This window comes from Vicugna pacos, unplaced genomic scaffold, assembly GCF_048564905.1.
Source record: "Vicugna pacos unplaced genomic scaffold, VicPac4 scaffold_196, whole genome shotgun sequence".
NCBI lineage: Eukaryota > Metazoa > Chordata > Mammalia > Artiodactyla > Camelidae > Vicugna > Vicugna pacos.
Window position 1 is genome coordinate 538,836 of NW_027328875.1, and position 7,635 is coordinate 546,470.

General features: G+C 46.6%; 1 long non-coding RNA gene across 1 annotated transcript; it reads right to left on the minus strand.

Annotated features, from left to right (window-relative positions):
* Positions 1-268: 268 nt before the first annotated feature.
* LOC140695356 (uncharacterized) lies at positions 269-5,220 on the minus strand. Its single transcript, XR_012071080.1, has 5 exons — positions 5,149-5,220; positions 2,032-2,182; positions 1,869-1,941; positions 701-771; positions 269-492 (listed from the first exon to the last, which is right to left on the minus strand). It is a non-coding gene; the product is annotated as an uncharacterized lncRNA (long non-coding RNA).
* Between the last annotated feature and the right edge of the window lie 2,415 nt (positions 5,221-7,635).

Sequence of the window (7,635 nt, forward strand, 5' to 3'; positions counted from 1 at the left end):
TTCTGTGGGTGGATCAGTGTGATGGAGGGGCTGCCGCCCTCTGTGGAGCTTGGCTTAGGTGTTTGGTCCGGGAAGCTGTGTAAGTTCGAGATACTGCTGCTGCCCAAAGACCTGAGTTCACAGGTCAGTTTCCAGAACCTTTCAGAGCAGACAGTGGAAGATCTGCCTGTCATCAGCTTACTGGTGAGGCTCCGAGGTACTTTCAGACTTGCCCAGTCCTGGTGAAGTCGACTTTAGGGGAGACACGAAGAGAAGCTGGGTGAAAAGCTGGCTGCACGGATTGAGGAGAGATGCGAACACATGGATGAGAGATGTTCTGCTACAATGGAGAATACTGGCGTGGAGACAGCTGTAGAGGATACCAGGCTCAAAAGACATTCATGAGACCTATTGATCCTCGCTGATACTGGCAGAAACATACGGAGTGCCAACGTGGACTTGAGGAAGTTCCTCAATTCTCTTCTCCAAGAACGGGTCCAAGGTCCCTGACATCTGCAAGAGAAGAGATGGCAGAGATGATCAAAACGCTCCTGTTCTTGGAAGAGGTCGTGAGAATCCACACGTCCCAAGGGGCATTCCCAAGCCATTCAGACCAGAATTCACCAAGCCCAGGTAAGCCTTTTCCCAGGTTTGGGCCTAGCTAGCAAGCACTTGCCCTTCCCTCCCCTCCACTCAGGCATCCATTTTGAAGGATCAGTACCTGAGCTGCAATGAAGCCATTACGAGAAGAGCAAGCCCCTCCTAGAATCAGACTTCCTCCAGCTTCACACTCTGTGAACAACAGTGAACTCCTTCAAGGTCAAATAGTCTCGGCTGAAATCGATAGGAATTGAATACTTAGCTCACACCTAGAAACGATGGCCTTCCACTAGATTCAGCCAATGTTGTGTTTATGTCTTCCCTGGGGTGAAGGGAGTGTGGTAAGTCAGGGGAATCTTTGACTGAACTTGAATCTGTATTAGGCCTCAGTTTTTCAAGACAGTATAGGTAAATAGTACATGTCAGAAAGTGAACTGTACTGTCAAAGTCGCCAGTGACATTAAAGACACAGCTTCTGTGGATCGTCTTTCAATTGAGTCAAGCCCCCGGGGGCACTATATCATGGGGGTGCAGACTTGGTTGCGTTAAATGGCTTTACCCAACATGATCGGATGATGAATCGTTCTCATCACTGATAGAAGAACACCTGGTTCTCAATAGACTAGCATAACTGCAGCAGGGTTGTCCTAGCTATAATGCCTCTAGGTGCTTTTGGATTCAAACCTAAATGTATATATTTGGTTTGTTTCCTCTTGTATTTTCCTAGAGAGGGATGTTACCCCTTGAAATGCCAACATTGGCCAGTAGGTGTCACTGGGAGTAAAGGGCACCACATGCACAAGTGTATCCAAGGTTGGGGGTTATTTCATGTTTCCAATAGTTATTTCATGGTTCCTGTTGGTTTCGGAGGCTTCAACCGTAAAGAGCTGACATGACCCCTTTAACAGTTTGGACTGGAAGTTTGCATTCTTTCTGTCTAGGTTTTCCGTAGAGCTGACAAAATGTTACCAAAATTGACAAGTCTGGCTTCTAGGTCGATACAGTGTGTTTCAAAAAATAACTTCATTTTCGTATACTCCCAAAACATGTAAATGAATTCTGTTAAACTTCTTAAAGACTGCAAATGAGATATCAACACACTGTCAAAACAGGTGTCTTCGGACAATCCCTCCCACCAAGGCTGTATAGAAACAAAGAGCTAAGCAAATATCACATTTCTGTGAAATGTATCTGGATAGTGTTGATTCATCGATGCCCAGTTGGCAGAGAAGAAGTGCAACCTGCACTCACTCGCTCCCAGGTACAGAGCAATGGAAACATCCACTCACCCAGCCCTTGGCACAGGACACTTGCCGAAGAGAGGCCTGTTACTTCCAAAGACAGGATGAGGCCTCAGGACACCTGGAAGCAGGAGAAGGCAAAGCAGGGAATGGAAACCAGTGCAGGGTCTGACCCCTGGTGATGGAGCAACAAGGGTGAAACTCTGTTTACCTTGGACGCACACTCTCAAGCGGACAGGAGACATGGGATTGAAGGTGATGTGCTGAGATTTACAAGAGTGCACAGCAGATGCTTGGCTGACAGAACTCAAAGAATCCAGCGCAAAATATCCCCACAGTTGATTCTGAGACCAAGATCCGAGCTGCCAAATTTGAGGTAGCAGAGGCAACGGTCAGTGAGGGATAGGGCTACGGATGATGGCACACGCTGAGTCTCAGGGATCTGGAGTGCGTTGTGGGATGTGGTGGGTCGAATCAAGAGAGCAAACCGAACTGTGTACCAATGACAAAGCAACCACACTGGTCGCGCGGTTGAGATTACCGATATGTCCCATGGCCACACCCAGTGCATCTGCAGGACCAGGGACCAATTGGGCATCTTGCCAATAGAGCACGTGTGGGGCTGAATCAGAGCTATCGTGCATCTGGTCTGAGGGATCCAGGGGGCCTTGGGTTTGAAATCAGAATGAAAAGCCTTAGGATCTGCTACATTCATAACCTGGGCTGGGATTATGGTTTGGTTTGAGGCACAGGATGCGCAACAGCTCTGTGGTTGCCTTCGTGCACCCGTGCCACAAGGATGAGAGGACAAGGAAGAGTGGTCCAAGTCCACAGCGTGAGAAGAGGAAGCATTTCCTTCAGCACTATCTCCCAAAAGCGGATGCTACATTTTGGATGGCACCGGCACGGTACGGCACCGAGGACACCAAGGTAGGTCTGCGGGATCATTCCAGCAGGCCCTGATGTGTGACATCCATGGATGAGCTTCCACTGGTGTTTCAGTAGACAGAGAAGCTCTGGGAAGAACTGCTTTCATTGGGACATTCCCGTGGCACTACAAAGCACAAGCGCACTCTCAGTTTGCTTTTTTTTAAACACTCCAAAATGACATAGAGCAGAATGCAGAGCTGAGAACCTTTAGAAGCCTCATTTCCACAAGAGGAAGTGTCCTGCGCACTTTCAGAATTGTGAGATATGCGTAACCGAAATGAAGTTATGCTAATCGAAATAGTATGGGATGTTCATCACAACAAATGCAACACCAGCAATTGGAGATATACCAGACAACACACACAGGAACAGAATATGGCATCAATGTCTAGGAGAAGTTGTCCTCACAGAAATCCCATGGAATTGCGTAGAGACAAGAGTCTAAAATTTTCACTTAACAAAGCCCTAGAAGTCTACATTAGATACCTGATATTACCTGACCAGTAGAGATGAAGAAGTACAGTAAAAGAAACAGGAAGTACCATTTTCAGTTCCAAAGATATTGAAGGCCCAGAAGATAAGCTTTCCAACAACTAGACTGCAAAACGCTATCCAGACCAAGTGTTGAAATTGGAGGTCTGGAAAACCCTGAAGAACAACATTGTCTCAGAATCACAAAAGGCAGAATATCAGAAAAGGGGAAGAGAAAGTCTAAAGACGAGCCAAAAAAATCAGAAAACTCAATGGATGTGATCATATCAGGGCCAAAATTCAGCCCTTAGCAGACTAGATAATGCAGAGGGACGCGTGAATGACTGTGAAGACAGGGGAACAGAAATCCCTCGGTCAGAAGCAGACATAGGAAAGCAAGTGCAAACCAATGAAACATTGCTGTTGAATCCTGGGTTAAGACAGGGCATGAAAGACTAGAGTTCATAAGAGTCCCAGATGGAAAAGCAAGAGATAAAGAAACAAAAACTGTCTGAAAATGTATCTGTAGAAAAATCAGACTGAAACGTGCTGAAAGCCAAGAAAGAATCATCTATGCGAATTCAGGGATTACACAGCATCCAAAGGAGGTGGAATCCCAATAGACCTACCAGCAGCTGTATGATTCAAATCAACAAAGTTCACGAATATCCCAGTGATTTAAAATGCACCTGGAGGAAACAACATAGTCACAAGGGAACCTCCAGAGGGGTTTCAGCTGATATCTCGGCAGCAATATTGCAGGACAGGGAGGAGTGCCAGGACACAGACCATATCCTGAATGGCCAAATGCTGCCACCTAGGGTAGCCTATGCCCCATGACCACCGTTTCTAATAACGGCAGAGCTAGAGAATTCCACAGACCGGCAAATCTTAAAAGAATTCAGCAGTTCAAAACTTCTTCTAAAAGGAAGGTTGAGAATACTCCCCCGAATAGAAAAGCAGCAAGATGAAATGGAAGGAAGAAAACCATTATTGGAAATGCAAGAAGAGCATGAGTGGCAAAGAAGAAACAAGAAGAAGGCAAGGAGGACATCAAAACCCTAAAGATGGGAGAGGGAAGCAGGAAATCATAGGTGATTGGAAGCACTCTCTTAAGTGAATCAGCTTATTGGACTCTCTGTTTGAAGCGAAAGGAGAGCTGCATGGCCTGACGTGTTTGCAAAACAAGCAAGAAGCAGACCAACAAAGAATCAAACCAACAAACAAGCACCAAAAGGGTACGGTTGGCTGACATCTACCAAGGGAATCATGATTATTCAAAAGAAAATACTCAAGGTGATGTCAAGGATCATTCAGCACGCATCGACCCAGTATCGCGGCTTGCATGTACTCAGCACACTTGTCTTCGCAAATCAGAGGCGTGCATTCATATTCGTAAATATTGATTCATAAGAGCATATCGTGACCTAACCCAAATGCCGATTTGGAATCAAATGGATTCCTAGTCCGTGATGTAGACTTGTATGTCTTCCGACAGGATGAAGGAATGCCATATTCTACGCTACGTAGAGAAGAAATGTAAGAAGCCTATAACAAAGGCACGTAGATCTGCCAAAGTGTACTAAGAGCAAAAGAGACAGACAGTAAAGTGCACATTGGGGTTGGTTTCATTTCTTGGAATTTCAGCCCCCATGAAACAAATGGATCCATGTCCTGAGAGTGCGAGTGTTTCAGCAGAAATCAGGCGACGCATATGTATTCCGGGTGTACGGATATCATAGGAACATAAGTCTCCTTTAGAGGGTCTCTGTGTACTGTGAACTGTTAGAAAGTTTAAAGACGTGTGAAACCATCAACTAAAAAGGGACCCACTTCCCTCCATTGGTACTGTGCATACAGATCTGAGCAAAAGGAAAGAGGGAAGAAGAAAGGCCCATGGGACGCTAGTGGGTAGAATCACATTTACCTTAGGCACCTCTCGTCGGATGCAGCCCCTCCCCCAACACTGACAAGATGCAGCAGCCATTGGGGATGGCAGGTACCGGTTGGATTCCAGGTGGAATGTTGGTGTGTACCGCGAGGCTTGTTGTGGCTGTTGGATCCTAGGTAACCGGGCAGAGTTCTGTGGGTGGATCAGTGTGATGGAGGGGCTGCCGCCCTCTGTGGAGCTTGGCTTAGGTGTTTGGTCCGGGAAGCTGTGTAAGTTCGAGATACTGCTGTTGCCCAAAGACCTGAGTTCACAGGTCAGTTTCCAGAACCTTTCAGAGCAGACAGTGGAAGATCTGCCTGTCATCAGCTTACTGGTGAGGCTCCGAGGTACTTTCAGACTTGCCCAGTCCTGGTGAAGTCGACTTTAGGGGAGACACGAAGAGAAGCTGGGCGAAAAGCTGGCTGCACGGATTGAGGAGAGATGCGAACACATGGATGAGAGATGTTCTGCTACAATGGAGAATACTGGCGTGGAGACAGCTGTAGAGGATACCAGGCTCAAAAGACATTCATGAGACCTATTGATCCTCGCTGATACTGGCAGAAACATACGGAGTGCCAACGTGGACTTGAGGAAGTTCCTCAATTCTCTTCTCCAAGAACGGGTCCAAGGTCCCTGACATCTGCAAGAGAAGAGATGGCAGAGATGATCAAAACGCTCCTGTTCTTGGAAGAGGTCGTGAGAATCCACACGTCCCAAGGGGCATTCCCAAGCCATTCAGACCAGAATTCACCAAGCCCAGGTAAGCCTTTTCCCAGGTTTGGGCCTAGCTAGCAAGCACTTGCCCTTCCCTCCCCTCCACTCAGGCATCCATTTTGAAGGATCAGTACCTGAGCTGCAATGAAGCCATTACGAGAAGAGCAAGCCCCTCCTAGAATCAGACTTCCTCCAGCTTCACACTCTGTGAACAACAGTGAACTCCTTCAAGGTCAAATAGTCTCGGCTGAAATCGATACGAATTGAATACTTAGCTCACACCTAGAAACGATGGCCTTCCGCTAGATTCAGCCAATGTTGTGTTTATGTCTTCCCTGGGGTGAAGGGAGTGTGGTAAGTCAGGGGAATCTTTGACTGAACTTGAATCTGTATTAGGCCTCAGTTTTTCAAGACAGTATAGGTAAATAGTACATGTCAGAAAGTGAACTGTACTGTCAAAGTCGCCAGTGACATTAAAGACACAGCTTCTGTGGATCGTCTTTCAATTGAGTCAAGCCCCCGGGGGCACTATATCATGGGGGTGCAGACTTGGTTGCGTTAAATGGCTTTACCCAACATGATCGGATGATGAATCGTTCTCATCACTGATAGAAGAACACCTGGTTCTCAATAGACTAGCATAACTGCAGCAGGGTTGTCCTAGCTATAATGCCTCTAGGTGCTTTTGGATTCAAACCTAAATGTATATATTTGGTTTGTTTCCTCTTGTATTTTCCTAGAGAGGGATGTTACCCCTTGAAATGCCAACATTGGCCAGTAGGTGTCACTGGGAGTAAAGGGCACCACATGCACAAGTGTATCCAAGGTTGGGGGTTATTTCATGTTTCCAATAGTTATTTCATGGTTCCTGTTGGTTTCGGAGGCTTCAACCGTAAAGAGCTGACATGACCCCTTTAACAGTTTGGACTGGAAGTTTGCATTCTTTCTGTCTAGGTTTTCCGTAGAGCTGACAAAATGTTACCAAAATTGACAAGTCTGGCTTCTAGGTCGATACAGTGTGTTTCAAAAAATAACTTCATTTTCGTATACTCCCAAAACATGTAAATGAATTCTGTTAAACTTCTTAAAGACTGCAAATGAGATATCAACACACTGTCAAAACAGGTGTCTTCGGACAATCCCTCCCAACAAGGCTGTATAGAAACAAAGAGCTAAGCAAATATCACATTTCTGTGAAATGTATCTGGATAGTGTTGATTCATCGATGCCCAGTTGGCAGAGAAGAAGTGCAACCTGCACTCACTCGCTCCCAGGTACAGAGCAATGGAAACATCCACTCACCCAGCCCTTGGCACAGGACACTTGCCGAAGAGAGGCCTGTTACTTCCAAAGACAGGATGAGGCCTCAGGACACCTGGAAGCAGGAGACGGCAAAGCAGGGAATGGAAACCAGTGCAGGGTCTGACCCCTGGTGATGGAGCAACAAGGGTGAAACTCTGTTTACCTTGGACGCACACTCTCAAGCGGACAGGAGACATGGGATTGAAGGTGATGTGCTGAGATTTACAAGAGTGCACAGCAGATGCTTGGCTGACAGAACTCAAAGAATCCAGCGCAAAATATCCCCACAGTTGATTCTGAGACCAAGATCCGAGCTGCCAAATTTGAGGTAGCAGAGGCAACGGTCAGTGAGGGATAGGGCTACGGATGATGGCACACGCTGAGTCTCAGGGATCTGGAGTGTGTTGTGGGATGTGGTGGGTCGAATCAAGAGAGCAAACCGAACTGTGTACCAATGATAAAGCA